At 36.0% G+C, this 18,937-nt stretch overlaps 1 protein-coding gene and 1 long non-coding RNA gene across 2 annotated transcripts in view; one reads left to right on the top strand and one right to left on the bottom strand.

Annotated features, from left to right (window-relative positions):
• The first annotated feature begins 391 nt into the window (after positions 1-391).
• The window catches only part of LOC140152363 (neurexin-1-like), a 241,557-nt gene continuing 223,011 nt past the window's right edge, over positions 392-18,937 (top strand). The window contains 1 exon segment of the mRNA XM_072174668.1: positions 392-649. The gene's annotated coding sequence lies outside the window, so the exon portion shown is untranslated.
• On the bottom strand, positions 8,549-11,817 carry LOC140153642 (uncharacterized). The gene is made up of 2 exons (XR_011859131.1): positions 11,602-11,817; positions 8,549-9,718 (listed from the first exon to the last, which is right to left on the bottom strand). It is a non-coding gene; the product is annotated as an uncharacterized lncRNA (long non-coding RNA).

Raw genomic sequence — 18,937 nt, 5'->3', positions numbered from 1 at the left:
ACATTATATATTTTGAAAACATATTTGAAGTGAAATTGTGTCATTTGGGTCACTTGATTTTTATCAGAACTGACATTCTAAAAATAATCCGTTTAGCTTCTATGAAAATTATCTTCTGTCATTCAAAACTGTTACCACCTGCATTACTTCCCAGTATATACTTCAATTTTATATTTATTCTCCATTTTCCTAGGAAAACAATAACAAGAATAAAAATATATAAATATAAACCAAAATAAATGCACCTTGATTATGTGTGTGTATAATATTTGTGACACTTTGAAACCACACAAGTAACAGCAGCAAATGTGAGCTGTGTCAGAGACTGATGATGATGTCACGGCCCGTGTTTGCTTGCTGTATGCATGCATGCATTAACTGTGGAGAAAGATTGTAGCCGGCCTCACCCTACCGCCGATGCCGTTAATATCACTGCTACTACTATACTACTTATACTATACCCATTCGTGATGAGGTTACTGCAGTATTACCGCAAGCAAAATATACACATATTTTTTATATTGGGGAAAAAGCATACATGGTGACCTTATATACAACCATCGATAAGAAGTGGGATATTTAAATTGAACTAAACCCGGACGATATTAACATTTTAACGGCACCTCAATGGAGGAGGAGTACACGTAAGGTAGGTTTAATGTCTTTTGAGTTTTACCTTTTCTCACCTGCATTAACAGTGAAGGTATTTCATTTGATAATGCTGTAGTTATTACACAATGTTTGGGACTAGCCGGAACATCCTGATATTAAAACCAATGCTGTTGGGATGGATTTTATCTCAAATATTATCTATCCATGATAGTCCAGAGAGCCACTGTTGTGCTAAATTATGTAAGATAAGGCTGATCATAATGAGTTCTCTTGATGTTATATTCATCTGTCAATGCTGATGTGAGTCTCATATTGGATCTCAGTTACGGATCTTAAAGACACGCTGTCTACAGGATAAACTGGAAGTATTATATCTAATGGAGGTCACATTTTGATGAATGAAAGGTTGTCAGTCTTTTAAATCAGGCCGCATTTGCCATTTGGTACATAATTTATACAGTGTAATGTAACACTACTTATTGAAAGCTTGGAAATACTGGATACCTTTAAGTGACTTGATAGCATTGAAACATTGGAGTACATTGGTGACCATTAAGTCTTTCGGATGTTGTGGTTAAGTCGCATGCATCATGTCTTAAGTGTACTGCCGGAAGTCAACTACTTATTGGTACTTAACCTTATAAAGATCTATCAATGTTATCCATGTACTCTTATGGCTAAATAGGTTAGGCTAAAAAAATGTTATGTCTCAAAGCCCATGCGCACGTTCGTTTTTTCTTAGCACATCCATGTCAGTTGAAATGGCAAATTAATTTTTGTTAGGTTTTTTTTCTTCAGTTTTTTGCCCTAAAATCATGAAATTCTGAGACAAATTTGGTAGAAAAGTTACTTGATTCGATACTCGCATTGTTTAGGTATAAAACAATTGATATGCTGTGTACTTTTGAACACTCGAAAATGACATCTTAATTCAAAACTTTGTTTTAAAAAAATCTTTGAAAAAAACAAAAATCTTAAACAAAAAACCTCATTCTACATTTGTTTTTGAAACTGCCATGGGCTTTGAGACATAGCATTATTTTTTTAGCCTTACAAGGGAGAAAATCAAACTAAAACCTTTGATACTGTATTTATTTTTGTAAAATGTGACACAATCTGTTCCATGGGGCCAAAGGTAGCAAATTTGAAATGGTATTTGAAATTGAGATAAAAGTAAAAAAATGGAGTAAAAAGCAAAATAATGGAGTAAAAAGCAATGCAATACATAAGAAAAAACAACATCACAAAACTTCAGAAAGTTAGAACCAAGTATGCTAAACCTTTGTTTGTATACATGGTAATAATTATACAACTCAAATTTTCAAAAATGCCTCCTTTGGCCCCATTGTGCAGACCGTGTCACAAATTTGATATAAACAATTTTGGTTTTCTAATAATAGATCATGTTATGATGCAAAATAATTAGTAAACATCATTGTTTCTTATCCAATCCAATCCTATGGATTTCAGCTTGAATAGTCCAATTAGCCAGCTTCCAGCTAGTAGTATCTTCAGTAGATAGCAAATATAAGAAGAATATGTGTTCCATTTAATATATGCTTTTATTATACTATCTTCAGAAATTTAGATATTACTTTGCAGGTAACAATTTAAATTATAATAGCAGATGAACTAAAGCCCATGTGATTCAGGTTTTGCTATCTTGAGATACAATATGAGCAAATATAGGACTGTATAATGTGCTTAAACTTTGCCATCTTCAGTAGATAGCAATTAAAATACCCATTATGGACAATTAACAAAATCTTCAAGTTTTGCTTGCTATCTTGATGGGTAGATTGTAACTGGATATATCTTCAGAAGATAGCAGCTAGAGCTATCTTCGGAAGATAGCTCCAGAATGCAATTGGGGTAACCACTGCAAACACAAAAAAAAAATTTACAACACGTTTTGGTTTTGGTTTTTAATAAGATTTAAATGACGGGTTATATAAAGGTTATGAAAACATTTTAAAAATGTTTCATTATTCATATAAAAAACACTACAACAACATTTCAAAAAAATATTATCAAAATGTTTGGCAAACATTTTTGCTAAATATTTTGTCAAAGCTAATAATATTATGTTAAAATATTTTGCATAAAGTTTTCAAAAATGTTTTCTTAATGTTGTTAAAATGTTCTATACCCTTTATATAACACGACATTTAAACATTTTCTGTAAAACGTTTTGTGTTTGCTGGGTATCTAAAAGATAGCAGCTGGAACTATCTTCAGAAGATAGCAACCAGAGTTATCTTCTGAAGATAGCTTCAGAAGATAGCAATCAGAGTTATCTTCTGAAGATAGCTTCAGAAGATAGCAATCAGAGTTATCTTCTGAAGATAGCAATTTTAAAATTAAAATAAGATGTGTTTATTATTACCTAATTTACTTATACTATCTTCAGTAGGTAGCAAATTAGATTTTAAAAAAAGGACAAAAATATTTGTGATTATCTTGCTGTATCCTCAGTAGACCAGATAGCAATATGCATGGACAAGTATACTGTAAAAACTCATAGTTAGCATATGTGCTTACTATCGAGCACTTTTAAAACATGCAAACATGCAGAGCTCCATCAACATAGTTATATGCAAACAAGTAAACCTTCAAATGTGTGTCAACCCCATTAGCTCAGTTAGTAAAGCGCCGGACTTTGGTACAATTTCATGTTTTTTAAAAGCGCTCGATAGTAAGCACATATGCTAACTATTGAGTTTTTACGCTATGTTAATGTCTGATTAACATGTGCTATCTTCAGTTGAAAGTAACTTTAGTGTAAAATGAAATACATATATCAATGCACAGTCTTCATTTGCGCTATCTTAGGAAGTAGCAATTTAAAGCAAGTATATTATTACTCATGAAGCTGTATGTAACGTAATATCTTTAGAAGATAGGTGACTTGTTTCATGAGCACAGGTGGAGATATTATGACATTGAATATATCAATACCTATTGAAATAAAAGAATGTCTTCATCAAGTATTGATTTTAATGAGAAAAAACCCTTAGGCAACATATCTTATATCATTTTAAAGCTGTCAATTTGACAATTTTAAATCTTAGTTTATCTTGATAAAATATTTTGACATTTTGACAAAAACCTTTTTCAAAGGACATGTCTGGTTTTGTAATATTGTTCTTTAACCCCATGAGAACTACCTACCGATTGGCCATAAAGAAGTTTTCATTATCAATTGGACCAATCAGCACAATTGGACCAATCAGCAAAATTGTTAGAATAATTTCACCACACACACAAAAATCGGCAGGTAGTACTCAGGGGGTTAACAGCAATATTGTGATCAACTATAACTTTTGGGGCATAACATGAAGCATCAATCTTAACTTTCCATTTCAAGAATAATTTACTACAAAATAACGCAAGGTTACATTGAAAGGGAAGATTAGCACCGAGAGAGTGATAAAAGGAGAGAGAATAATAGAAGGAGAGAAAAAGAGCAAGAACAGTTTGCAACAAAGTAACACAAGATTAAATTGAAAGAAGAGAGAAGGGCAGGGAAGGAAGGTGATTAAAGTTGGGAGAGAGGGTGAGGGGGAGGGGAGACTAAGTTAGAGAGAGGATGAATAGAGGGGAAACTACAAAAAGAGAGAAAGAGACAGACTGGAGAGGGAGAGAAAGAAGGAAAATAGAAAATGGCAGAGAGAAAGGGTGTATCCAGGTGGTGGTCGCAGTGCATTCTCTAAATTCAGTAAATTTCCATCGTCAACCGTGTAATTGAATGGGATTATTTTGAAATTTTAAAAGCGCTTGAAATATCACAAACAAATAGGCCTATGTTAATAAATAATATAAATACAAGCTAAAACCGTTGGGGTTCGATAATGAACCCCACAAAATTAACCAGTATATGGAAAATGCCATACGACCGAGGCGGTTTCACAAGTTGCCGGCTCTATCATGCCACTCGCCACCTGGGTGTATCCTTCGTGTAAGAGAATACCAAACAAATCCCAACTCTAATCCTAACCCTAATCCTAATCCTACCCTAACCCTAACCCTAACTCTAATCCTGTTATTATTTCATGCTCTCTTACACTAAGGATAAACCAGAGAAAGAGAAAGGTGGGAGAAGGCAAATTAACAAGAATATTGGAGGACAGAAAATTTGTATGACTAAAGAAAGAGATCGATGGCTACTGATATGCCTTTACGATTCAATCAACTGTATACTAAGTTGTAGAATATATTTTTAGTATCTGCAGATGAACCTGAAATATATAAAGCAATCAAGCAAAATGAATCTGTTATTGATTTCACTTGTTTAAAATTCTGGCCCAGGCTTATAATATGCTGAAAATATCGTCAGAATTGGAATTACTGTGTTTGAGAGATTTAGTTAAATCCTTATTTTTGCCATAACTCATCAATTTTAGTGGCAACCAATCATTTTGCTTGATTGCATTACAAATAAGTTGCTCCTAATCATATGGATTGGTATACCGGTGTGGATACTGCAAATAAGTATGCTACAGGAGGAAATTACTTGTTTTGGCATACAAATAAAAGATGAAGCAAAAATACAAGGATTTTCACTTTTCAATAAATATGACAAATGGTATTTGAAAAAGTGAAATATGTGCAAAAATAAAATTCATGAGAAATAATTGTCACAATGGGCTATTTCAGTTGAAATCCTTACACCCCCTATGGAAAACATGACTTAAAACTTCCACACAGGGAGTGTGAATTTCAAATGGGGTTACATAAGTTGTTGACTCCATTTGAATTCTACACTCCCTGTGTGGGAGATTAAGATCATGTCTTCCATTAGGGGGTGTATAGATTTCAACTGGAACAACCCAATTTGGAGCAGACAACCCTGAATAGGTGACTCCATTTGAAATCCACACCCCATGTGGAAGATTAAGATCATGTCTTTCATAGGGGGTGTATAGATTGGAATAGCCCAGTCTTGACCAGCAATCAATTTTGGAACCCAAAGCAATTTATTTTCAAATTTGAGCTGTTCTTTTCATACGTGCAATGATACGGAAATGACATCGCTATTGCTATTGAATATTGTTATCGATCCATTGGAAGATATTGTGGAAGATTAAGATCATGTCTTCCATAGGGGGTGTATAGATTTCAACCAGAATAGGCCAATCTTGACCAGCAATCAATTTTGGAACCCAAAGCAATTTATTTTCAAATTTGAGCTGTTCTTTACATATGTGCAGTGATATGGAAATGACATTGCTATTGCTATTGAATATTGTTATTGATCCATTGGAAGATATTGCAATTTGATATATGAAACTTTGAAAAGCCTTGGTTTATTGTAAGACCGTGAGCCACAAATCTCATGTGAGTGATGTAATTGAGTTTCTCAGGGATAATAGCTACAGCATATTTTCCATGGTATCATTTTCAAAAGTAAAATTTAAAAAATTTCATATCAAAATGACTTGGATGCTCTCTTGTAACTCAACATCATGTTATTGTAGTCTTCATTCTTCCAAACCCCTTTTGCTGTATCACTATATGTTATTGGTCTCATTTTTCTCTCATTTAAATCAAATTAAGTTCTCAACAAAAACCTATTTCTTCTCTATAGAGTGTCTCAATAAAAATAGGCCCTGTGGATTGGAGGACTTCATTTAAAATATTGGCAGGAAATATGGAATTTTCTTAGAGATTCAAAAAGCATGAATTGTCTGCTTTAAAATGGTGTAAAATCGTCCCAAATCATTTCACACATTTTAGCAGGTGACTTAAATCATCAAATTTTAATTTAATAATATTACCCCATTTACAGATGAGGCTACACTACAGTTTGTCCACTCTGAAGTACAAAGTGACAATGCACGCGTACACAGCGCATAAACAGTGCGCAGTGCTGCGTCTCTGCTGCAGGTATGCGTGCCTTCAAAGTCGGCACAATGTGTGCGTCCGCGTCGGTACTTTGTACTTCAGACTAGACAGACTGTATACCAAATAATCCATCAATATTTGATTAATAGTTCATGAGATGTGATTGCTTACATTTTTCTTAAACAAAGTACACGCACAACAGAAGTTAAATATATTTGGATCATATGTCAGACTCCAATTTAGTTTTAACAACATATATCATATTCATTTAGCTTGATCAGTTGTGTGCATTAATAGCAGCATCACCCCATCAGCAGTATTGTATCGGTGAATAAAAATAGTTGTATAACTCATACAAAGATTCTTATCATTTGATTGGTCAATTACTATTGAATACCTTTGCTATTTATAGAAAAAGACTATTGCACTCCATTTTCCATTGCACTGGCGCGCAGCTACCATGGCAACGCTGACCGACGCGGGCGTATATCGCGAACGGTGACCACCTCGACTCGCCAATTATAGGTGTGGGTGTCACTTCTAAAATGAATACAGTTTTTTTGTAATTTATTTTGTTTTCCTGATGATTTATAGAATTAAGTGGAAGAAAAATAACTATTATATGAGTTACATAAAACAAATATTGAATGTTTTTATTTGTTTGATGGAAAGAATATTTTCACGAGGTGAAATATAAACTGTTCCATTCAACTTGGCAAAGCCTCGTTGAATGGAACAGCTAGTCCACATTTCACCTCATGAAAATATTCTTACCATTGTACTCATAAAACATTCAATCTTTGTATATTGTAAAAAAAGCCCTCCTCGGTATAATTTGTCCACTTGTGCTCCTACTTTCCATGCTGTAATGAAGAAGTTTTCCTGAAATAAAACAATAATTCATTTTATGGAAATCATGTTAGTATTTAACCTTGACCAGCAGTATGATAAATAATGATATTTGCCATCCATTACGTAGGAGTATTATAAAATTACAGTATCGTAATATTGCAATTTGTATTTTATTGCCTTTGCTAATAGGAGATAATAACCAGAACTGCATTGTATAAGATATTTATATACTACATATGAGGTTATTAACTAAGTATAGAACAAACTGAATAAATTATTCTGTTTATTTTGGTAAGCTTAACCTATAAATGACAAGATGATTATTGTTTGCTCAATTGGTTTTCAGTTATCCTGGCATCTTCAAACAAAGTTGATAATGGCTTTGTGGTTAGGTAGAGACCACTTGACATGTGACGTCATTGCCCGGCAGTATGCGTGCAAATTATGGCAATTTCCATTGTTCTTTGCTGTGCAGTGTGTGTACGCATCGTAGTTTGCTCAGGGCACATGCATTTTAAATCGCCCACTACATTTCATATAGTACAAGAATGCCATTGAACAGTGTAGCGGTTCATTCAAGCATATCGATAGACCAGTCCCTGGCCTTTGTTGATAAACAATGATGTCAAGTGGTCTATAAGGGTAAAGTTTTAAAACATGGTCAACAAAAATCTGGAACATAGTGTAGATATGTGTCTACTCTTTTCAACAACATACAGCATGCAGAATGAATGATTTGAAATAGCCACTGAATACCAATTCAATCAATTAATCAATAATGTCAGTGGAAATTACCAGCCAATGAAAACTAGCAATGAACAAGCATAGCGCCCTCACAGCCATAATAGGAAGATTAAACGAGAACTTACCTTAGTTCGAAGTTTGATCCTTATTTTATGAAGATATGGTGAGTGGAGGAATAAAATGAGAATAGAAACACCGCGTGCGAATCAGCCTTGAAAGTAATGAGGCTAGCTTGATAATAATAATATAAAACCAAACAGGTCACCTCACAAAAGGTGTGTTGTCTTGCTTATTGCATATTTATGAAGACTTGGGTATGGGAGGGAGGGCATTTTATTCCTCCACTCACCATATCTTCATAAAATAAGGATCAAACTTGAACTAAGGTAAGTTCTCGTTTAATCTTCCTATTTTATTTCGATATACGTGTCCGAAATAAAAGGAGACTTTAAAGCAAGTCTAGCCTCATAGCACAACAACAAACTGAAAACAATGGTAAGTTTTCACCAACAACAAGTCTTTAATCATACATGCAAAAGTACATCAGAGTATTGTCCTTCTTGGACAACTTGTAATATCAACCATTACCAATTTTTTGCTTGTTTATACACAATACATGTTTACTTTTTAATAAACATAGTAAGAGCCTTGGGCTACTTGTAGAATGTAGAGTTTCTTTGTTTTCTTTACGTGTCTTACTCCAACACAGCATTAGCAAATTCACTTTGTTTCACAACAGGCTTATTGTAATGTTGCTGGAAAGTTTTTTCCCCAGACCATCCTGCTGCAGCTAGTATATCTGTAATAGGTACATGTCTAGAGTTTGCCGCAGAACAAGATGCTGCTCGTGTTGAATGCGACTTGAATACCTCTATATTGACACCTGCTGCTTTCATAGTGCGTTTTATCCAGCCTGAAATAGTGTCCTTAGTCACTTTACCATGTGGCTTTCTAAAACTAATCAGCAATTGCTGCTCATCTCCTCTTAAACTTTTAGTAACCTTAATATAGTGCTGTAGCACTGAAAGCACACATACACGTTTATCTACATTATATGATTTGAACTCAATTTTCATTCCTACATTGCCAGGCTTAGATTGTTTAAGCAATTTAGAGCAATAAAATGTTATGTCGTTACTGTGAACCACCATGTCTTCTAAATTTAACATGTGAAGTGTCTGTACTCTTTGCCCTGTAGTCAATGCCATCAGCATTGTAAGTTTGAATGTCAAATCTCTCAAACGCAATTGATTGATTGGATGTAGAGATTTCAAATAATTCAACACAATTGTGACATCCCAAACTTCACTGTATCTTGGTAATGTAGGACGAATTTGAAATACACCCTTAATAAATCTTGTTATTAAGGGATGAGTACCAGCTGTGTGAGCTCCTGGTATAATAAGAAATGTAGATAGTGCACACCTACATGTACATGTATTCATAGCACTATAACTTAAATTGAAATTGCTGAACTGTTCAGTAAGAAAACTGAGAACAGGGCCTACATCCGATTGCATAGGATTAGTGCCCCATCTACTGCAAAAGTCAAGCCATCTTGTAATATACACATGGTACTGTTTAGCTGTCGAGGGTCGCCATGATTGCTCAATAATGAGCAACGCCTCCCTTGAACTCCTTGCTCTTGCAGTGATCTCCGGACAATCTGCAACACAAAAGGCGTAATTTATGAGTGAGTGGGTGTTTTACCCCTGATATGGGCCGAGAGATGACACCTTTGGGCAAGAGAATGGGCTGGGCAACCAGCATGTGCAATACTTTAGCAAACCATGGCTGAGTAGGCCATTTAGGGAGTATAATAATACCTTCTGCTTTTTCCATTTCTATTTTCTGGAGGCAAGTATAGATCAAACAGAATGGAGGGAAAGCATAAAAGAAAAAATTTCCCCAATTGACTGTAAATGCATCAGTCGCTTCAGCATCTGGGTCAGGTTTCCATGATATGTACTTGGTTACCTGCTTGTTCAGTCTAGATGCAAATAGGTCAATATCTGGCTGACCTAGCCGACTGCACAGTTCATCAAACACACCCTTGTCCAGCATCCATTCCGTTTGATCTTGGACTTTGCGGGACCTTTGGTCTGCGATTACATTATACTCTACGGGTAAATAAGATGCGGACAGCCACATATCATGCTCAATGCACCACTGCCATAACTCCTTTGCCAAAGCATTGCACCCAGTTGAACAGTACCCCCATATTATTGATGTAAGTCACCGCTGTTTGGTTGTCACATTTAACATGAACATGTTTGTTTTTCATTTGTTTACAAAATGCTCGCACCGTAAAAAATGCAGCTAGCAACTCCATGGTGTTAATGCCTGACGACTCAAACAACTGCTGTTCCTGGGCATTCCATTTACCACCAATCTCATCAATACCATTTGTACCACCCCATCCTAAGCCACTGGCATCACTTTCAATCTGTATATCTGCATTAGGTACCTGAACCTGTGCCCTAGTTGTTTCCTGATCAATGTTGCAAATCCACCAATCCAGATCATTTCTAGCAGATTGTCTCAAAACAGTTTTTGCCTCAAAATTACCAGCATTATGCTTGAGAGATACAATTTTTGTAATTTCCAAAGCTCTGTAATGCAGTTGGGCATATTGAACTGCAGGGGATGCTGCGACTATTTTCCCAACAACTGCAGCTATTTGTCTAATACTTGGTTTTTGTTTACGCAAGAGTTCAATACACCTGTTCTTTATATCAAGTCTCTTGTCTCCTGTTAATGACACTGTCATGTCACTTGAGTTTATCACAAAGCCTAGGAATTTAATTTGTTGTGTTGGCTCAAATATTGATTTTCTTGGGTGAATAATAAACCCCAGCTTAGACAAGACATTGGCTGTGTGGTGCACTGCCTGTTCTGCTTCCTGTTTTGATGGAGCAATAATGAGGGTATCATCTATGTACCCAACAATACAGTAACCTAGGCTCCTCAATTTGGAAAAAGGTGGTTTTAACACCTTGGTAAATAGCCTTGGAGCTGAGGAAAGTCCATTTGGTAGAGCTTTATACTGATATAAAACACCATTCCAAAGAAATTTCAGGTATTTCCTATGCTGTTTTGATATGGGTACTGAATAATAGGCATCTTTGAGGTCGATTGAAGCCATGTAGCAATCATGAGAAATTAGCTTTCTTGCAACTTCAAATGTATCCATTTTAAAGTGCTGATAGGTCAAGTATTTATTTAATTGGGATAGATCTAGTATCACGTCTACCTCCGTCCTTTTGGGACGTGAAAAATATTTGACCAAAAATCACCCTCTTCTGGTTGAAATACGTTCAATCACATCCTTCCGTAATAAGGATTTCACTTCCTCATCAATTGCATTTGTTTCCATTTCTGACAAATTATATGGATGTGGCTTAACAGTTTGATCAGGGGGCAATTCTTTAAAATCTAATCTATAGCCTTTAACTGCCTCTATAATCGAAGGATCCGATGTATATTTATACCATTCAGATACACATGACTTCAATCGACCACCTACTATATTTGCATCACTGCACTCACCTACCTCTGCAGGTTTTACTACTGGCTTGGTCTGGTTTGAGTAGAGGGTGCTTTCCCTCTGTTGTACAGTTTCTGGGGAGGCAATGTCTGGCGCCACTGCGCTTGCTGATATCCCTGACGGTACAGCGGTTGCTGGCGGTAAGGTGCCTGCATCTGGGGTGATCTGTTCCCTAAAAAAGGTCCAGGGCGATACTGTCCCTTCTCTGATGAAAGTTGGATTGGTGCATGCCTTGCGTGAGAATAGGGGTGGAATCTTGGATTCTTCCCGAAAGTCTTATATGGCTTCCCTGTTTTGTGCACATCATGACAGCTTTTTTCTCCTCTGTAATATCTTTCACATTACGTTGGAGATCATCTCCAAACAAGAAATCTGACCCAGTTTGAGTCTGGCACAAGTGGCCATAGGCCGGGTTTAACTGAGGTTTAATGTGGTCCTTTCGAGCATTGCTCAGTTCATAGTTGGCGTTGCACAGCAGTGCAACCACCTCTTCCAGCTCTGATGTAAGCTTGTCATCTCCAATGGAGCGCATAAGAGCACACATTCCACCAGTTAAAGAATTCTGGATTCTTTGTAGCGTATGTCAAATGCACGTGTCTTAGGAGTCATTGATGCCCAAATGGGCGGATTTACCTTGGGCGATTTAAGCGAGACAGGTTGGAGGGTGCGATATGTTTTGCAAGTAACTCTGCGATCTTGTTTTCTTTCAGTTTCATCTCCAACATGGTATTGATCTCTGTTGTCAATTCCCCATTAAGCGGAGGCCCCACCTCCGCAACATCGGCAAATTTCCTTGCAAAGCCCGTGGGCTTTGCTGCTGGAGGGGGTGTATCTTTAGACACGTTTTGTTTCTCAGACTCTTTCACCAAGTCACTAATAGTGCTCAGCACCTGCTCATTTAGTTCCTCTGGGGCAGCAATAGCACCAGTGCTATCATCATAAGCATGAGTTTCACTCATAGCGTCACTGGTCATATCCATGACATCATGTTCACCCCCGCCATAATATCCATAATTTGGATAAGCATTTTCACACTGTTCACCGCTCATTGAGTCGGAGTCATGGTACATATACTGCATATTACTATTGCTAGCATATTCTTTCTCTATCTTGTCAATTCTGGCTGTAAATTCAGCCTTTTGCTCATGTGAATCTCTATGCATCTGGATCAAGAGTTTCTCAATTGAACCCAGTCTATCAGTTTCAGTATCACCAGTCTTAGAACTAGTATTGCCCTGGGGCTGCTGTTTGCCTGGCTTCTTCTTAGGCACAGCCGAAGGAACTGGCAAATCTTTTTTGCTTGTTTTGCCCTCACCACGTGTAGAGCTATGCTTGTTGGCAGCTGCCGATTGTATCGACGCTGACTTAGCATTAGGCGACATACCTGTCGAATTCTGCTCCGCCATTCTCACGTGCGATAAAAGTGGATGAAAATGATCCTATTTCGCCGTGATAGCGTAAACTATATAAATATCGGCTCTCCGACAATGTCAAATAAAACGACAAAACTGTTTTTGTCAAAGAAATGTGATTTTGGACCGCAAAAATCGTCAAATTATTCGGAGCTCACAGCTTCCGACGCGGTCCCAATGCACAGCAAATGTTTCTCTGATTCGCACGCGGTGTTTCTATTCTCCTTTTATTTCGACACGTATATCGAAATAAAATCTTAGAATAAATTGCTATGCACATTTATCTTTATTTAATTGTATAACTTTCTGTGTTTACTCGATTAAGTTGATCTTAATATATGATTTGAAACCAATTGTTTAGCAATGATAAAAAAATAGGAATTTACAAACTATCATAATGTACATTTTCAATAGATCTCAACTTTTTTGGGAAAATGTGTATGCGTGTTCACAGTTAACAGATTTACCATGTATGCTTCTACTGTAGAATTGTAACTTTGAATTAAAAGTGACTTGCACAGTCACTCACAACAAAATGTTAATTTAAATTTAGTTTTTATACTTCTTTACTTTTGATGTCACAAAAATGTGGAAGAGCTCTTGAGAAAATTAACTCAGAATCATGTCTGCCCTCTCTGTTGAGATATAGTGCTTTCAAACTACAAAAGACATTTTCAGACTCATTCTTTGAACTAGCATCCTATCAGTCAGACATTTAATTCCATCAGAGAACCTAAAATAGCTATTTTACTTTAACAAATTTACTGGAAAACTATCTGGATGTCAGCCAATTTGCCGTAATTTAATCAGCGTCTTAGATTTTTCACTACGTAGATACCATGTTCTCAACAACTGACTATTTTAAAGTGTATATTGCGTTGGATGATAATTAAATCAAGAGGTTTTTCACTTTCAAATCAAAGCTTCTTATATAGTTGTATAACTTGGATGACGTCGATACATTTATGAGGAGAATGCATATTAAGCCTGATTAATTAGCAAATGCAATTTGATTGTTTTTAACAAGTTGAAGTTTAGAATATTTTAATATATTATGTTCATATTGAGGATTGAAATACAAAGCTCAAATTTTGAAGTTGTGAAAGCCATTTTTGGCAGAGTTTGAAGCAGTAATCAAAAACAAAATGTATATCTTCGAACGTATTGTAAAGAGCAATCATAAAGAGTCAAGTGAATAAAATATTTGTTTGTTCGAGTTGTGGTTTACTCACTCTCTGTATTTCCAGCATTCATCATGGTTATGATGTCACTGCAACCTGCTTTGTTAGTTTATTTAACCAATAAAAGATGTTGTTGGCTTTTAAAATGTCATGTCATGCAGAATGTACATTTTTGACACTAACAGAGCATAAAACCCATTTAAAGTGTCAATACAAGCTAGTACACTTTTATTAACTGTCCTGAGTTCCCCAAAATATTTCAGATCAATTGCAGTTATACCACTTATGTTTTGGAGCATACTTTAGTCACTCAATGAAATAAAAGTATGTTTCAACCATCTTCAAAGCTCACAAATTTGCATGTGCAACTATTTTTTTCTAATTTTCTAATTTGAATAAAATATAGATTGCAGAAGACTAAAATTGTGTCCTTTAGTTAGTTTTGTTTCGTTTGGTTGTTTGCTTGGTTTGTATTTTTATATAGTTGTGTCTGCTTTTTTTGTGTTGATTCATGTCCGTTGTGTCAGTGCAATAACATTGTAAGTGAGTGATGTTGCAAGAGAAGCATGGTTGTGTTTCAATTTCTTTACTTATGTACAGTAATGATTTGTTATTAAGCATGTACCTATTAACAAGTTGCTCGGACAAGAAGAAATTTTAGGGTAGTTTGCTCAAACTACTGTAAAAATTTGTTCTTGACTGAGCAACTTGTTAATACCGTATTTCGTCAAATAGTCGCCCCCCCTCAAATAAACGCCTCCCACCACTTTCAACCAAGATGTTTAAAAAATGCCGATATTTCCATGCTATCTTGTGTAGTAAGCTTACCAAGTTGCCCACATGGTCAATAATAGCGTCAATAATTGGCAAAAATCTGCATCGGAACACCGGAAGTGAACCAAAAGTCAGTGTCAAAAGTTCATAGTTCGTCATTTTAGCGTGACTTTTAAGCTTACCTAATGATTTTAATGGGAATTTCCGTGCTAAAAATGTAACGCCCCCGGGGGCATTTATTTGACGAAATACGGTAGGCACATATGCTTATTAACAAATTTTTACGGTATTGTTTTTAATGTTATAGTTATTTAATTACAATTTAATTAATTTATAAGATTTGTAAAAATAGCTTAATATCTTTTTATAATCCATTAATAACTAAATTTCACCCAAAATGTCACTTACAATATTCTTGCATGGGCAATATATATCTTCATGTTTTTGTTGTTGTTGGTTCCTCCATTTTGTGTGTAATGTGTGGGTTGTTGCTATTCAGGTACAACATGTTATTACCGCAACCCCAAGAAAATTGGACCCCTAAATGATTTGTCATACATATTGCAATGCAGACTCACTGACAGGGAACTATCACATGATCATCTTCCAAAGACGTGATTCCATTAACTTTTAAAGCATTAGACTAGCCTTTTAAATAATAGCAAGGGGTCAAAAAGGCTCCAATGATGAACTTAGAACTAGTTTTATTTAATAAATGCTGTGTGTTAGGCATATGAATCCGAGTGGTATTTACTATGCTTCAAATGTCATGTCAAGAATTAGCACTGGGATTTAGGTTAAGACTGAGCAACAGTTTAAATTTACATGATTGTAAAAAGGACGCAGGAAAAAAAAACATCCTTACCATTTGTTGGCAATGCCCTAGTTTTTTGTTTGTAGATTAGTTTTTGAAGTAAAAGCAGATGGGCAAGTTGCTTTAAACAATATTTTCTCAGTTGTAATTTTAGTGACTTCTCAAAGGGAATTTCGTATGTAAAATGATACTACAGAAATGTCTTTATAAGCATGATGTAATTTTCGGTTCAGATTTTCGATGTAACCAGATATAACTTACTCTAGAAATGCTTTCTGCTAGACTCTTGTGCAGGGACACCTGCAATTTGAGATTCTGGAATATCACTTTGGCCTTTTTTTTTTTTTTTTATATCTAGAGATGATTTTGTCTAAGATTGTCTGAAAGCAGTAGCATAGCCAGGGGAGGGGGGGGGACCAAGTGTCACCTGACAAAATGAAAGTGAAAAGTGCCCTCTAACAATAAATGAAAGATTAAAGTGTACCTGACAAAAAATCAAAGAGAAAATTGGTATGTGGCAAAGGAAAAGAAAAGGAGAAAAAGTGAATATGGAAAAGGGAAAGGGAAAGAAGTTCTCCAAACTTGCCAGTTTCATCTAAATGAAACCAGTACATGTATATATCCGACCAATAGTACCTGGTCAAAATTATGTAACCGGGAATTTATTTGTCCCCCCCATCAAAACCGGAAAGAAATTTTTGTTTTGCCCCCGACCAAGAAAGCTGGCTACGCCCCTGTCTGAAAGAACCCATCTTAAGGTTCATCATCTACTCATTTGTATCATTAGCAAATGATAGGATTTTGGGAGGCTGGGAGCAGTTTTTTGTGTGTATTGATATCACCAATTACCAAGCCCTATAAAGTATTGGTGTCAAGACAGGGTTAGACGTGATTATGATAGTCTAACCATTGAATTTGTTTTTAATTGAATGTGATACTCAAGGGGAACTCTTTTCAATTTATTATACTCTTTGACACCTTCATCTTGAAATAAATGGAATTCTGACAGTGTAATCAGTGTAATAGCATCTGCAAAGTTGCACAATGGGCTATTCCATTTAAAATCCACACTACCCCTGTGGAAGATTTTGGAAATATCTTCCACAGGGGGAGTATGTTTTTTAAATGTAATTGATCAGAGTTAATCATTTTGCAACTTATACTCCCTCTGCATTATGGCTTTACCAATATCTTCCACAACTGGAGTGAGTATTTCAAATGGTAGTTGCCCAATTGTCTATTCTATTCAAAACTCATACTCCCCCTGTGGAAGACTTTTAGGTAAACCTTCCACAGGGGTAGTGTGGATTTTAAATGGAATAGCCCAATGTTGATTCTGATTAGTCAATCTATGGCAGGCAGTTTGATCTGCTTCTTGATCAAATTACAAATTACTTCAAAAGAGGCAATAAAAAGTTTAGAATAGAAAGGTCAACGCTTTCATCTTGGTCCATAATCTCACCTTGATTAGACCTGTCTGTCTACTCTTGTTCATCAGCGTTCCTCCTCCTTCAGATGATGTCATCCCGCCCTCAGTAACGCTGAGCAATGTTCTTGTGATTCATCAGATGAAATGGGGTGTATTCCAGCAGTGGCGTAGCTGCCAGGGGGCAGGGGGCAATTGCCCCCCTGGCAAAAATGGCCTATTTGGGCCCCCGCCCCCTAGTGCAAGGAAAAAAGAGGAAAAAGGATGGAGAAAGAGGAAAAAAGAGAGGAGAGAGAGGGGGAGAGAGGTAGAGGAGGGGCAGAGAGATGGAGAATCCATACGATATGCAATACTATTCGATTATTTTGGCCCCCGCCCCCTCTCCCCCCCCCCCCCCCCAAGTGCAGGGAAATTTGGCTTGCCCCCCCTGGAAAAAATCCCAGCTACACCGCTGTATTCCTGTTGAAATCTATGTACCCCCATGGAAGATATGATTTTCATCTTCCATGCAGAGAGTGTGAATTTCAAATGGGGTTACCTGAATGGGTGATTCCATTTGAAGTCTACACCCCCTGTGTGGGAGATTAAGATCATGTCTTCCATGGGGGTGTATGGATTTCATCTGGAATAGCCCAAATGATCAAAATTCATATTTGGGGAAATCTTTGGGGAAATATTTCAGGAAATCTTCTGCAATGTTATATACTCTCAAGTTATAAGGTGAAAATCTTGGGAAATGCAAGTTTAAAGGATAGGTCATCAGTCAGTCAACAAAATTATTTTAATTGCTTATTTATTTTGTCCAAATTGCTCAATTTGTGTGCAATTTTAACTCGTCATAATTTTTCTACTCCAATTCAAGGTTTCTTTTATATAATGATTTCTTCTTCTGGACAAGGGTTGGTCTTTGAAAAGAATTTGCTTCTGCTGTTATGGTGACAAAAATTAAGACTGGGATTTTGCTCACCTTTTGAAATTTCAGTTTAGCTACAAGACTTGTGCAATAGCCACTCAATTTATAACACAGAACTTTCAAATGATCAATATAATTAAAACCTGATCTTAACTAGAGTATGTTACCTCACTGCTCGGCACGCATGTAATAATGGCTATAATATTGCACTGACAATGAGGTCCGCTGCTTGTATTGTAATTATTTCCGCCAATTTGTTCCTTTTTTCAATGCATTGCCAATTTAATTAACTGTAGATTTGCTAGGCATTTGTCCCGGCTCCAGAGATACCAATAAATGACGGTCAATTTACCATAGAAAATATGCAACAACGGTATATAACATAGTCTATTTATATAAAATGTATTATTATTATTACCTTGTGTGTGGGCTGAGGGATTTTCAAGCAAGATTTACATATGTTAAAGCAAAATTTGCTAAAGAAGAGGCACTCAATTCTGTCTTAAAAATTATGATTTTTACACAATTGTAATGTACTTCGATGAAATAAAACACTATGCAAAAAGAAAACTTAATGTGCTGATTTTTGACAAAATCTGAGATTTTTAAATAAATCTGGCCGACATTTAATCAGCCAAAATTGATCGGCTGGAACGAAAGTAGCTATATTCCCCCATTTGACCCCATTAGTTTGGGTCATTGTTAAAGGTGAACAACTCTCTTAAGTACATTTTGTGAACAAGTACATTAATTTGTCATCTATAATAAATTACCGAGTTGGAAAACTTTTCGTGACAAAAACTTGAACAGTGGTGGTG

This window comes from Amphiura filiformis, chromosome 5 (genome assembly GCF_039555335.1).
Source record: "Amphiura filiformis chromosome 5, Afil_fr2py, whole genome shotgun sequence".
In the NCBI taxonomy this organism is placed as follows: domain Eukaryota; kingdom Metazoa; phylum Echinodermata; class Ophiuroidea; order Amphilepidida; family Amphiuridae; genus Amphiura; species Amphiura filiformis.
This window is presented reverse-complemented; position numbering and strand designations above follow the sequence as displayed.